Source organism: Gymnogyps californianus, chromosome 1 (genome assembly GCF_018139145.2).
Source record: "Gymnogyps californianus isolate 813 chromosome 1, ASM1813914v2, whole genome shotgun sequence".
Lineage (NCBI taxonomy): Eukaryota > Metazoa > Chordata > Aves > Accipitriformes > Cathartidae > Gymnogyps > Gymnogyps californianus.
In genome coordinates this window covers 148,069,602-148,082,925 of record NC_059471.1, presented here as the reverse complement: position 1 = coordinate 148,082,925, position 13,324 = coordinate 148,069,602, and the positions used below count along the sequence as shown (strand labels likewise).

At 43.3% G+C, this 13,324-nt stretch overlaps 1 protein-coding gene across 4 annotated transcripts in view; it reads right to left on the bottom strand.

The window, feature by feature from the left end:
• EPS8 (epidermal growth factor receptor pathway substrate 8) overlaps nucleotides 1–12,440 on the bottom strand; it is a 141,167-nt gene extending 128,727 nt beyond the window's left edge. For 2 of the 4 annotated variants that reach the window (XM_050896610.1, XM_050896651.1), the window contains exon 1: nucleotides 11,211–11,303. The gene's annotated coding sequence lies outside the window, so the exon portion shown is untranslated. Of the gene's footprint in view, nucleotides 1–10,629; nucleotides 10,752–11,210; nucleotides 11,304–11,749 lie in introns of those variants that run through there. The other 2 variants (XM_050896617.1, XM_050896625.1) reach the window with 2 other exon arrangements.
• Nucleotides 12,441–13,324: the final 884 nt, after the last annotated feature.

The following is a 13,324-nucleotide window of genomic DNA, read 5'->3' as shown; positions in this document are numbered from 1 at the left end:
AGCCTGTTTCTGGTACTGGGAAAGTACAATTAAAATCGGCTTGAATACGCCTGCACTGTCCTGACATCTCTGCTGTAGGCACTCCTCTGAATGACTTAATTCAAAGCCTGTTACCATACAATAATTGCCAGAGGTCACGCCATCATGGTTCAGATGAGGGCCTGAATTCATTACGTGAACCAATATACGCATTGCCTTTTTGGTCCCTTTTCAAGTACAAGGCCAAAGGAGGAAATATAGGAGAGATGTGTTATTATCTCGCCAATGGAGTTGCTTCTTGTCAGCTAAACCATTGTTTAACTTGTCACAAGCACAAGCAAAACAATACAACACAGCAAACCTCACCAACTTGTATGAATGGCCTGGAAGTCCACTGGAAATCACTTAACTTCATGAGCCAGTGAGTACACGAACAAGAGGAATCAGATTATTTTGCTCATATGTTTTGACAACGGCAATTTCATTTTATTTATTATGGTAATTCATAAAGCACCATCAAATATAGTGTAGAATCTCTTATAAAAATAATTACAGTCTAGTAATGCAAGATCTCATTGAAGCACACCATTAATTCCTTGACAGTTAGGGAATGAGCCAAATACTTTGTGCAAATGAAGGATTAGCAAGGTTTCACCACACACATTTCTTTGCACTTAAAACGTGCAAGGAGCAAACCTTATTAAAACAGCATTTCATATTATACTTTAAAATGATGGCCCCTTAGGCAGATTTTCTGTACTTCAAAAAGATAGCTATTATACTACTCTATGTTGCAGTCTAGGATAACAGAAGAAGAAATTCCTATCAAATTGCTGTACCGCTGTATGCAGGGAGCATAAAATAGTTGCTCTTTCCTACAGCCCTCAAGAAAACCCAGACTTTTATTCAAAATGAGGTATCACCAGTCTCACACAATAAAGAGAGAACAGCTTTAATACAATGGTATGAATTGTCTTCCACTTTGCTACTGAAAATATTTTGAGCAGCTAAAGCAACATTTTCTGAACATACCATCCAGCATTTCAGACATCTCCATATGGGCTTCAGGGTTATATTGCCTACCTCTGTGTGTTTAAACTGCTTCTATTTCTATGCAGAAGGACTTTGTGGTTGTAACATTTTACAGTTACTTTTAAAATAGGATTTCCCTAAAATTAAAAAATAAAAAAAGAAGGCTGGTGCCTTTTCTTCTTGCTGTTTAATGTTGTTCAAAGTTGTCTGAAAATTTGCTTACACATAATCATAAAGGACTGAATCAGTTCCCTGCTTTGCATCATTTCTGTTTTAGAAGTCCTTGTAGTGCAGCCACCATGAAATCATGCCGCCCATGATCCACATTCATGTGATCTCTCTAACATGTTAACTGATTCAGGTCTTCATAATTAAACCGATCCAGAAGCTATTAGGGAACATCCCTAGCGATTTAATATCTAGTATAATGCTCATTTAAGATACGATTAGAAACTGATCGCTTGTTATAGGCAGTTTGACAGCCTGCCTTAGTAAACTAGAACCCCCTAAAAATCACCAGAAATATCTAACAACAATATTCAAATCGAGATCTCATAATGAGCAATTAAGAATGCTGAAAGAACTCACAGAAGGTGGTGCGTCCTTCCAAACTTTTCCATCTTATCTCAGATGTTTACAGTAAAAAGAACAGAGAAGTTTTCTTCAAAGCACAATTATTATCAATCCTCTCCAACATTCCAGCAGCACAATATTCTTCTTATAATGCGACCGAGTAACCCCCTCAGATCCTCAGATGTTAGCAAAATAATTGTTCCCCCTCAGTGTTCCTTTGTTATTACTTTTTTTTTTTTCTTACCCTTATTACTTCAGGCAGAAATGACTGGGAAATATTACCATCAATTTACCAAAACAGAATTCCCCTGCATTTATTTTCTTTTACTTTACAGTTTTACAATTAAATTGTACATTAGAGCTAAATCTAATGATTTTCTACCTGGGTAAAACTGATCGGCCCACTAAGTCTTCAGTTTAATTTTTCCCCCTCTTTCATTTGGCTAACTAGAAGAGAAATGAATCTACCTTCAAGCCTGTTGGAATCAATCTTCTTTTCTCTTTCTCACAATTTATAAGTCAGAGGCTTAAAAAGTGTTCATATCCTCTTTTAACAAGCTGGTTATGCGAGATAAGCGCAAGAACATTAATAAAAATAGCTCAGCATTAAGTCATGGATGTTTTACAAAAGTAGACCTAAAAGAAATCCTAAAGGCTAATTGTGATTTATACCATGTCTCTTCTCCTATATTACCAATTATCAATCATCTCTAAAAAGTTCCCTTCTTTTACATGCCAACGTCACGAATGCAACTGCTGCCAGCTCATTCCTAATCAGGTGAGATACTGCACAGCATAGACCACCCCCCAGTTAGCCCTTGTGACTTGTAAATGCTGTCATACAGCAGAACAGGTTTTATTCTTTCCCAGTTATGGACTTTTTTTTTTTTAACCTTTTTTTTTGGTTGGGTTTTTTTTTTTTAAAGAAGCCCTTCACAAAGATTTCATAGCTGGAAGCACAGCTTCTCTCATCTCAGCTCTCCCACACATTGTACCTCGGTATGGTCTGCACCATCACTTTTACCACCACCCTCAACGTCTCCAGTGTTCATGAAAACTGTATCTAGAACAATGATAATACAACCACCAGCACTGAAACTTTTATTACTGCAATTACAACAAAGCAGCTGGTGGTAATAATAATAATAATTAGCATTTATATGGTGCTTTTATTTTCAAAAGGCTGTATAAACATTTGCTAATTAAGCCTCACAGAACTCCTGAGACACACATGCATTTTTTGTTTATAAATAGGAAAACTGAGGCAAAGAGACAAAACAGCTGTCTCCAAAATCAAGATCTTTAGATGATTTTTAAAAAGTGAAACTCTTCAGACAATAAGAACTTTCAGAGTTATAAAAGTACAGCTTAAAATACTCAGAGAATCCGATGGGACATAAACTCTCATGCTCTGCACATCCACCTCCTCCAAAAAAGTCAGCACTTTCCTCGGGAAGACGTAGTTCACTGCTGCCGGCTGCTCTAAGCTACTCGCCACTGTGGAGCACAAAACGCTGGACTGCACAGGCCAGTAGGACCATCTCATCTGCCAAATCCCCAACCTGGAAGTCCGAGCCCCTCTGAAGAAGTCAAACTGCTGATAAGCTGCACAAAACTGTGACTTCAATTGGTCACCACCAAGACTGGGCCTCATCAGCAACTTGCTTCTCCTGCAGGGCTGTATTCTGCTCTGTCAGTATTTAAGAAACATATGAAGACTTCTTTTTCTTGCATGTCAACATTTAGCTTCAATATAAAAAGTGAGAAAAACTGTAAATTCTAAGTAGAAAAGAACAAATGCCACCATGTATTGAAGGTACTTCTGAGAATTTCTTACATTCATATTCAGTAAGACATTGAACAGACTTTTTTTTTGTGTATTAGACACCTCAGTCACATAGGGAAAACAGCTGCCTACACACACTCTAACACCTCCTATTCAGGTCTTGAGCTCTAGAACTGCTTGAAGCAAGCTTAAAATTATTGCCTAGACAAAATACAGTGTTAAACCTTTGGAGAAGACATTACTTCTAAAACCCTATCCCACAAAGACTTGACGACCCATGTAATTTCCCATACGATACATCCCACTGAGATCAATGGATCTGAAATGCATTTCAGAAGACATTGGAATAAAGACTAATGACACAAAAGGGGAAAAAGAGTTAGTTTGTGAGCAAGAAAAAGCTTTACCACAAGAAGTGGCATGAAGTGTGTTCTGTGAAGCTGGACATGGAGCACTATGTGCAACTGAAGAGTAAAGTAAAACAAAAAGGGTAGGGAAAACTTTGGGGATAAATAAAGAAACAGAAAGGAAAAAAAAAACCAGGAGACTAAAGTTATATCAAGACTCAAGAGCAGGATGGACCAGAATATGGACGATGGTGGAGAAACATGGCTCAGGCAAGTGGAGAAGGAAGGAAAACATTAAGAGCTCACCCAGAGGCCAGGTTGAGCAGGGAGAAGAACTGAGACCAAAGCTGAAGGTAAGGCTCAAAATGCAGCAGTGCTTTAGCACAGAAGCAGCCATGAGAAGGGAAACAGTGACTGCAATGGAAAAGCTGTGTTTGTTGCTCGGCAGTGGTAGGACATTCGTCATACAGAGGTGATTTACCTAATGGACACTAAGGTACAAAGTCCAGATTCCTCACTCTGTCCTGCTCTCTGTACGTGAGATAGCACTAAGAGGTTAATTACCAGTTAGTCCAGATTTATTAGCCGTAACGAAGTTTGCAGCTAAAACAGGAACAGACTCCACCCTCCTACCTCCCAGCCCTCTGCACTCACCCCTGGACAATTCTTGATCCTTAAATACAGGAAGAGAAGGAAACAGAAGAGGTAAAACATTACACTAAGGTTGCAAGAGCATGGGAAGAATTGCAAAGCAATAAATAATGCTAGAAGTAGAGAAGAGAATAAATAATTCCACTTTGGGAAAAGCAAGCCTGAGACAACATTGAAGTGAAAGAAGAAAAATGTGTATTTAAATACACAGCCTGCGCACCCAATTCTGAATGTGAAACATAAATATATCTTTATCTCTCCAACTGAAGGCAGTATAATGCATTGACTGGCTTCTCAAGACATGTTGTGCAAAGCTGAAAATTACTTTAGAGGCACATCTATAAATGGTTGACTTTTCCACGCCATTTTTGAAATGGCACGGAAGAACATCAAGCTGAATTTTATTACAACTTGATATCACAAATTCCTCATGATGTAACTCAATTTCATTGCATAGTCCTTGCTATATCAGTCATATGCACTCAGTTAGTGAAGAACTCACCATGCAAGATGAATGTCTCGCTCTTTGTACAAAGGTCTCACGTTTACATGCTCTGAGTAATAGAACTACACATTCAAACTATTTTTATGATGTACACTGGGATTCTCACAGGCACTGAACTCTTAACGAATCCCTGCATCAACCAGATACCTAACTCCCTGAAACACCAAGTGTTAAATCCCTTATGGATTAGAAAAAGCAAGCTTTCTCAAGGCTAATTACTCCAAATTATATTTTACACTGGAAACAAAGAGATCTTTGACTCAGAAATTACAGAAGACAACACCTCAGACACACTGTGGAAGCAAGCAAAAAGAGCAGCGGCATCGGAAGAAGGAAGAGTACATCAGAACGAAGAGCAGAGTCCTCAGTCTTCATGAAAGGAGCATTCAGAGGGATGAATTAACATTAAGCCCTCTCAACCACCCCAGAATGAAAGAAAGTGCTCATTAACCAAAGTTCACGTTTCAGGTGAAAGACAAATCACTAGGAGCATTAAGCAAACAAATCGCAGCAACATCAAATTCTACCTGAAGTTAAAACATTGATAAAACTGGGATAATCTTCTATCTCACCAGGCATCTGCAAGTATTGAAGAGCAAATGGACTTCTGTGATCTGATGTATTTCTCATGGTTTTTAGATCAAGTTTTATGCAGCTGATTTGGGGGGGTATGTTAAATATCATTTCACTTTCCTAATGGGTCTGGACCTATACTAATGAACAGCAAAAAGGTACTGCTAACATCTCACTTCCAGCTTCTCTGCACTTGAGCCAATTTCTGGAAGGTGAGGGGGAGGAGAAGGGAGTACTAATGGGAGAAGCAGCAGGCCTAGTGCTTGCTTTTCTACTTGGTCGAATCTTTAAAAATGCTTTTACATGCAGGGGCAGAAATCAAAGTAATACACACAGATCCCCATGACTCATCCCTTTATTTTCCAGTTACAAACATTCCTGAGCTACAGACACTAAGGCTCACAGTGATACTCTTGCAGTAGGTTAAGTCTGAAGCATCCAGCAGCTACACCAAATTCCAGCCCCCTGCCCCAAGAATCAGCTATGGCAGCTTCACAATTAAGTCAGCTGAATACAGCTCCTCTGTGCTCATGGAAGGCTTGAAAGAAGTCAGATGTTCCCTTACCTGCAGTGGTAATCTATAAAATCCAGAAAATCCATAAATGGTACATTTTGGATTATTAAAAGATAAATCCTCTATCTCATGTAAAACCAATGCATTCTTGAAAAGAAAAAAAAAAAATTATCTGCACAAAACCTACTTTAAGTTACTGAACATCCATAACACCTATTCTCACTCAACAGATACCATTCTTAAAATGGTGAGTTTTTTCTAAATATTCTGTTGAAATACTCAAAGGTTTCACAGTATTACAGGACAAGGGGTTCATCGTTTCACAACGCAGAGTTTTATACAGGTTTGTTGTGTTTGTTTTTTTTTTTTCCCCCCTCTGTAGTTTTATAGAGAACATACAAATTTCCACGGTTGGTCAAAATGCCAACTTGAGTGAAGCTTTAAGAACAAATGCAAGTAGTCACACCATCAGTAATGAAGATGCCTGTTATGCGTCAGAAAACTACACAACAGAATACCCCACGGAAATGGATAACTTAAGGAGAGATGTACAAATTCCACGGAAAATACTAACCCTGCACCTCTGAAGCTAGAGACATCTGCTAACTTTGTCTCTCCAGAATGCATAAGGTTGCTGAAGTCTATTCAGAAAACGACGAAGGTAATAAATGCAAAGAAAATAATTTGTAATTTGCTATTTCCACTTTAGATCTTAATCCCGTGGAGATTCACAGCTTGAGTAACTTTAATTACCAACACAGTGGCATAAGGAGGGAAGGGCGAAAGGACTGGAAGCGTTCAACTAGTAGCATTCAAGGCCCTGAGTTGGCTAATATTTAAAAATTTTACTAAAAGTGACATTACAGAATAAAATCAAAGGCATGTGTTAGTGATTGTGGGCTCATGGTCACAGCTCAAAATGAAAATAGGTCCTCAAAAGCTAATGCTAACAACGTTTCCGTTTGTAACCGATTCATTTTTTAGCCCCTCAGTGTCCATGACATGCAATTAAAAACAAAAAACAAACAAACAAAATCCCTCCCCACAAAACAGATGTGAAGGTTGCTTCTTCACACATCATCATGGTCTTTCCAAGAAGGCTGTGACTAACCTCGCCAGGCAACAAGCAGAATTACGTAGGATCTCTGAGTATCAAACGCTATGAAAGACACCTTGTCTTACCTTTCCATTTCAGTAAGTGAAGAGCTCTGTTTTGTAAACAGTTATGCAAATGCTTTTCTACACACACACCAAATAGTCTCACTGACTTAGGTATAAAGTAATTTAAAGTTTTATCTAAGTTCATCTATGGGCACAACAGGGAGAAACCCAGCAGTCACTCAGGACTGCAGTAACAGCTGAAGTTCCCGTCAAAATGTAAAATTCAGGTGACAGCAATCATCTAACTTGAGACCTAGGGTGGAAAACTGAAATTCCTAGGTATCAGGGTTAAATCAGTATCTGTATTAAACTATGAGAAATTCAGTGTGTTGGATGAATAAATCGATGGATGAATCAGAGTCTAACTCTGGAGCTGAAAAAAAATGGCAGCAGTTACAGCCCTCCCTGAAAGCAGGAATTCTAGTCTCTGGTAATGCAAAGCATTTAATATTGGAAAAACTAGAGAACTAGCACTGAAAACAAGAAATTAGCCTCTTAGTCCTTTTTTTTTTCCTCCCCCAACGTGAAAATTCAATATATAACTGCACTGTTAGTTTAGTTACCAATGGTATTTTTAATGACTTACAGTTTTAGCAGGTATTGTGTAAGTATGGCCCTACTATGAGGAAAAAGGGTATTTCAGGCATCATGCTGCCCTCTGTACCACAAAACAAATACTGAGGCTTCAAAATCAGTTAAAAGCCATCTAATCGCGAGCTGTTGATTAGCCTCCTTGGGAACTCAGCTGAGGACTAGAATGATGAAAATTCTGAATCCCTATGGACAAAGGGGACACAGAACCAGATGCTGTTAAGTGAGAAAGCAAGAAGAAATCCTGGTTTCAAAGGAAATGTAAGAAACAGACCTATCGATATGCAGAAGACACATACACACAAGCAAAGCACCTTGCCAATTCTCTTTGAATGGAGATACTAAGATTGGGCCACGCACGCTGTACCATAAGCGACACAGCTCTGAGGTCTTAAATGTCTTTTCTTTCTGGCCACCAGCCCCACAGCAGAGAGAGAAGAGTCTAGAGAGGTCACAGACCAAAGGGCTCCATTTTTCTGTCCGGCACAGCTGAAAGCTGTGTCTTCAAGAAAATCTCGTACCTTTGACCAGTCATTCACTGTTCAAGAAGACAGAGTGATGCAGGAATTGTAATTAGGAGTGTAAGAGCAAAAGTGCTAGACACTGAAATCAAAGTTAGCAAGCACTTTATTAGTGCAGTCTTCATTGTGTGGACTTGAAGTCTTCTGTTATCTCACTGCAGTAGCTGAACAGTTCTTATATATTTAATTTATTTTGACCCTCAGGGCACCAATTATTCGACTTCAGATGTTTAGATTTTAATAAGCTTTCACCCACAGGGGAAAAAAAATGCAGCAGTTAATGTGACTGATTTGCCATTTGCAGCTAGACTATGGACAGAAAGAAAATCAATCATATTTCACAAATTCAGTTGTCACCAAGTGCAAAACTTCTGTATTTTTTTCCCATCTGTGCATTTCACAGCAGAAGCAAATACCTTTAGATCAATCTTGCCCTCTCTATTATCGCTATATATAACCTGGCACCAAATTACTATTGGGTGTTGTTGCTTGTGGGGTGTTACCCCCCTCCAATTAAATCTAATGGGATGCTTTGGCTGCTTTCAAAATTACACACAAGCAGAAACATTCATTCTGAGCTATGAGAAGGCATAACTCAATACTGCAGCCATTATGAGTATGTGACAGTACAAGCCAGTTGGACAATTAAAGTCCAAAGCCACTTATATTTCCACAGCCTCCCCCAGTAAAAGCAAGCAGCAGCCCCAACCTGCTTCCGTGGTGCCTTGAGCACAGTATCTCATTACCTGACAATACCCGTATGCTAATAATGCCACACTCACGGCGAACTGTGAATCAAGATGCTATATGCTGCGTCTCCCTTACACCTTGGAAACCCTGTAAGCTCTTTGCAATCCCCACTGCTCACTGAGAAGAAACAACCAACCCATTTCAAGCCTGGCCTAGGAGAGGACCACTTCTCAGAGGGCAAGGGTTGCAGCATTTCCATGGGTATTCCATGGAAAGAAGACCGGTCACACAATGCTGATTCAGTATTTCCAATTGCTAACAACAAAAATGGTCATTTTTATGTTCTCCCATGTAAGCAACTTTTATAGCTGACATACAGGCATTGCACAATCGCAAACGAGAAGAAAGATGGTCAATAGGAAGGGAGGAGGACCACATTTTTGATGATGAAGGAAAAGCACAATTAAAACATGATCTACGCTGCAAAGGCACACGAGATCCATCATTCGGTTAATATTTCAGCAGACACAACACAGAGCAATAATACTTTTTATCTTCAGTACTTCAAGTAAACAAAGCAGACTCCACCAAAGGTCATACTGCTGCACATCTCTAACTCGGGGAGGTACAAGACCCACGAGCCAAGGCAAAGCACAGTTTTTGAGTGGGAGGGTTGGTTTCCAAACAACATCCTTAAGAAAAACTTGTTCCCCCCTTCTTCTATTGCCTGCTACTAGCTGGCTTGAAACTAGTGTTTAGTGGAAGCTGCAATGTCTCACTTTTCATGGATACAACGCAGACCTACTGAGGTTACAGGGGGGGCAGGAGCACCTTAGATCATGCCACAAAATGCCACAAACCTGTTTTCCACTCTGTGCCCGGGTCATCCTTCATGCACTGGCACGCTGCGTAAGGGAGTGCATGTCATGGGGATGAGAGGTGCAGAAAGAGGACAACGCCAGGGAAAGTTAGCAGATAGAGGGAAAAGGGCTGAACCGCGGAGGAGAAGGAAGACAGCATGGCAGAGCACCAAAGAAACACGGGCATGCAACAGGATTATCCCACCCGAAAGCTGCCCTTCGCCAGCTACCAGCAATACATGCCAGCTTTGGAAAAGCCAGCTTAACCGCCGGGGAAAAAATACCACAATAAGGACAGAAAGCCAAGTCACCTGGTAGAAGGTGAGGCAGGAGGAGGAGGAGGGCACAGGCACGGACGTTGCCCTTCCCGGGCAGCGGCGGGGATCCTCACCCCGCCGCCCGGGCCGCCCCCGGGACCGTGGCGCGCTGCCGGTGGGAGCCCGGCGGGCAAGGTGCGAGCAGGTGTGGCGGCGGCGGCTCGCGTTACCGCGAGGGGGGGAGAAAAATACACGTACACCTATACATACACACGGAGAGCTACGCGTATATAAAGCCACGGCGGCAGGGAAAGGCTGCAGCAGTAAGCGCCGTCCCCAGCCGCCGCAGCAGAGCCGTGCACAGCCCGGGGGGCCCGGCAGGGAGTTTTCCAGCGGCGCCTGCCCGGGCGGAGGGCGGCGGCAGCGGCCGCCCAGCCCGCGCCGGCGGGACCGGGGGGAGGCTGGGGTGAATGCCCCGCAAGTCGCCATGTTACGAAGCCGGGCGATTGCCCGGGCGGCTTTTAGGGTCGCGGAAACACAAGGGGGGGGCCCGGCGACCGGGGGAAATCCCGCCCCGCCAGCCCCTTACCTTCCCGGGAGTCCTCCTCCCGCGGGTGCGCCGCGCAGCTCCCGCGCCGGGGGGCGGCGGCGGCCGCAGGTCTCCGCGCAGGGCGGCCGGGGCTCCCCGCCGCTGCCGTCCGGGCTCCGGGCAGGGACGGGCGCGGGGTCTCCGCTCCGCGCCGCCAACAAAGTGCCGGAGCGGCGCGGGGAGGGCGCCGGTCACCGGGAGCAGGAGCGGAGCGGAGCTCCCTCTGCCGGCCCGCCGCCCCGCCCCGGCCCCGCCGCCCCAGCCCCAGCCCGCGGCCCCAGCCCCAGCCCGCGGCCGGGGCGGGCCTGCGGCGGGGCAGCGCGGAGCCCCGCGGAGCCCCCCGCGCCGGCGGTGCTGCCGCCCAGCGCCATGCGGGCGCTGCCGGGGGCGCGGGGCCGCCTCCCCTCGCCTCCCGCTCCCTGTCGCGGTTTACAGGGCGCTCACGAAATGCAAAGGTACTGAGAGCAGCTGCCCGAGCTGGGCTGAAATACGGGAGTTGTTTTAAAGTGATCGTAAGCGTTCACTTAAAAAAAAAAAAAAAAAAAAGAGAGAGAAGAAAAAAAGCCACACACAAAACCTACCAAGACTCCAAAGCAAAATCATTCCCCGAAGAAGTAGGTGTATCTAAACCACCCACTGGAACGAGTGGGCTACGAGAACAAAAGTCTCCCGTCCTCACTCGAAATCCCGGATGAAATCTCCCAGCTGTTTATGTTGTTTCCATCTGGCACCGCATTCCTCCTGACCCTGACAACTTGCACGTGGCTTTCACTCAGCCCGGGGGAATAGTCCCATGCACAGGTACTGTTGGCATGCTTACAGGTAGCCAAAGTCCTCACGCTACACTGTTGCCACGGTCGTGATTTCTATACTGAGCCACTTGAACTCCTAAAATCGGGCTGTTCCCTGAGAATCTCAGTTTTCACTGATTTCACTTTCAAGTAAGTTTTTGTCTTTTGTGACTCCAGAGGAAAGCTAGAAAACATAAATCTTTCAACAGCATGAGACAGATAAAAAGAACCCCCCTTCAGGTAGTATATAGGAGAGCTAATCTGATTTTTGAGGTTCCACTCCTGATTTTTAATAGGATTGAATTACCAATCCTGAAAGACTTACAAACCTGCTTAATTATGTTCCTGAGTCTCCTTCCAGGCGTCACCAAGATTCCTCACGAAGATCAAAATCAGATCTAGACCAAACACATAGCCATTTCCAGGACTGAGCCACAGTTATCCAAACATAGCAACAGGTCCTTTATGCTACAAAGTTTCTGTGATTCCAGGCCCTCTTCAAGAAACCCGCAGAGGAAAAGTATAAACTAATGAAAAAGCAGCTGCTTGCTGAAATTTCCACTCAGTTCCAAGAAATGAGACTTGGCAGGTCCTTGCTTTTTATAACACTCCGTGACTCATTTGCAGAGGCAGGTGAAGTCAGAGCCATCACTGCCAGAGTCATGCCCCTGACGGCTTCTCCAGGAAGGACACAGATTTTCCCAAACACTTTTTAAAAAAGAAGAAAGGAAGATATTGCTCAGCTACTGTTTGCAGCGGTTCGGTTGCTGAATCTCTTCTCAAGTGGTGCTAGTCCATCCTTGACCTGGTGTTTTCCAGCAAATCTTCCCGAGAATAAGGTCTGAGCTCTTCAAATTGTGTTGTTTTGCCAGGCTCCCCGGCAGGTTCAGAGCTGAAGGCAGTGGGCAGCAGGTTCAGAGCTGAAGGCAGTGGGCAGGAGGCAGGCAGGAGGCTCATGGTGGGCTCCCATGAACCAGACAGGAGAGAGTAACCCGAGCTTGCAGATCAGGCTGGGGGAGGTGGGGCCTCACTCCACAGTTCCTTAGGAGTTCACCTTAACCCTGCTTCAAAAAAAAAAAAAAAATCCTTAGAGAAAAAGAAAAGCAGTTCAGCCAACTTCCCCTTCCTGGCTCTGAGCTGGCAAAGCCCCTTGTCATGCTGCATCTTCTTCTAATGGTTCTGTCTCCGCTACTTTTTCTGGTCCAGAGGGTCCTCCACGAAACAGGAAAGCACAAAAAAATCTTATGAAATAATGGGAGGAGGGGAGTGTCGAATCCACTTTTATGTACCTAAACAAGCAATGATATGTGCAGATACCATACACTTCTCTTGTTAACAGGAAGTTTGTTTCCAACAAACCTTCAAACCTTAAAGCATCAGATTATGGAGAGGTCACCTAGGTCATTCGTGTGAATGAATGCTTACAGGAACACCGATATCTAAACTCACATTTCCAAACTATTTGTGCTGGTTGCCATACACACGCTTCCTAGGTAAATAATAATAGTAAAATTTATACATAAAAGTGCTTACCCCATGAGACGCAGAAAGGAATACGATAGATGCTATTAAAGAAAAGGCTGGGGACTGCTTCAGTCCTTGGCAGGGATAAACAGTGCCTCTCTTCCCCCTTCTTTCCTGGATAGCAGCCCAAGGCCACCCCCTGCTCCAATTCCCTTTAACAAAGGACAGAAGACAAATGCAGAAGACCACTGTGGGCTGATATTTTTGTTTGTTTTTATTTGGGAAGAAAATATTTAAAAGGAATAGAGATAATAAAAAGGAATGTGGAAAGAAAGTGGGATGTGAACATGAGAAAAAGGAAACAAGAAGAATAAACGGGAGAGAGAAAGCTTTGGGGAAGAATAAGTTCTATTTCTGTGCTTTATCAACTTTTCTTCAGG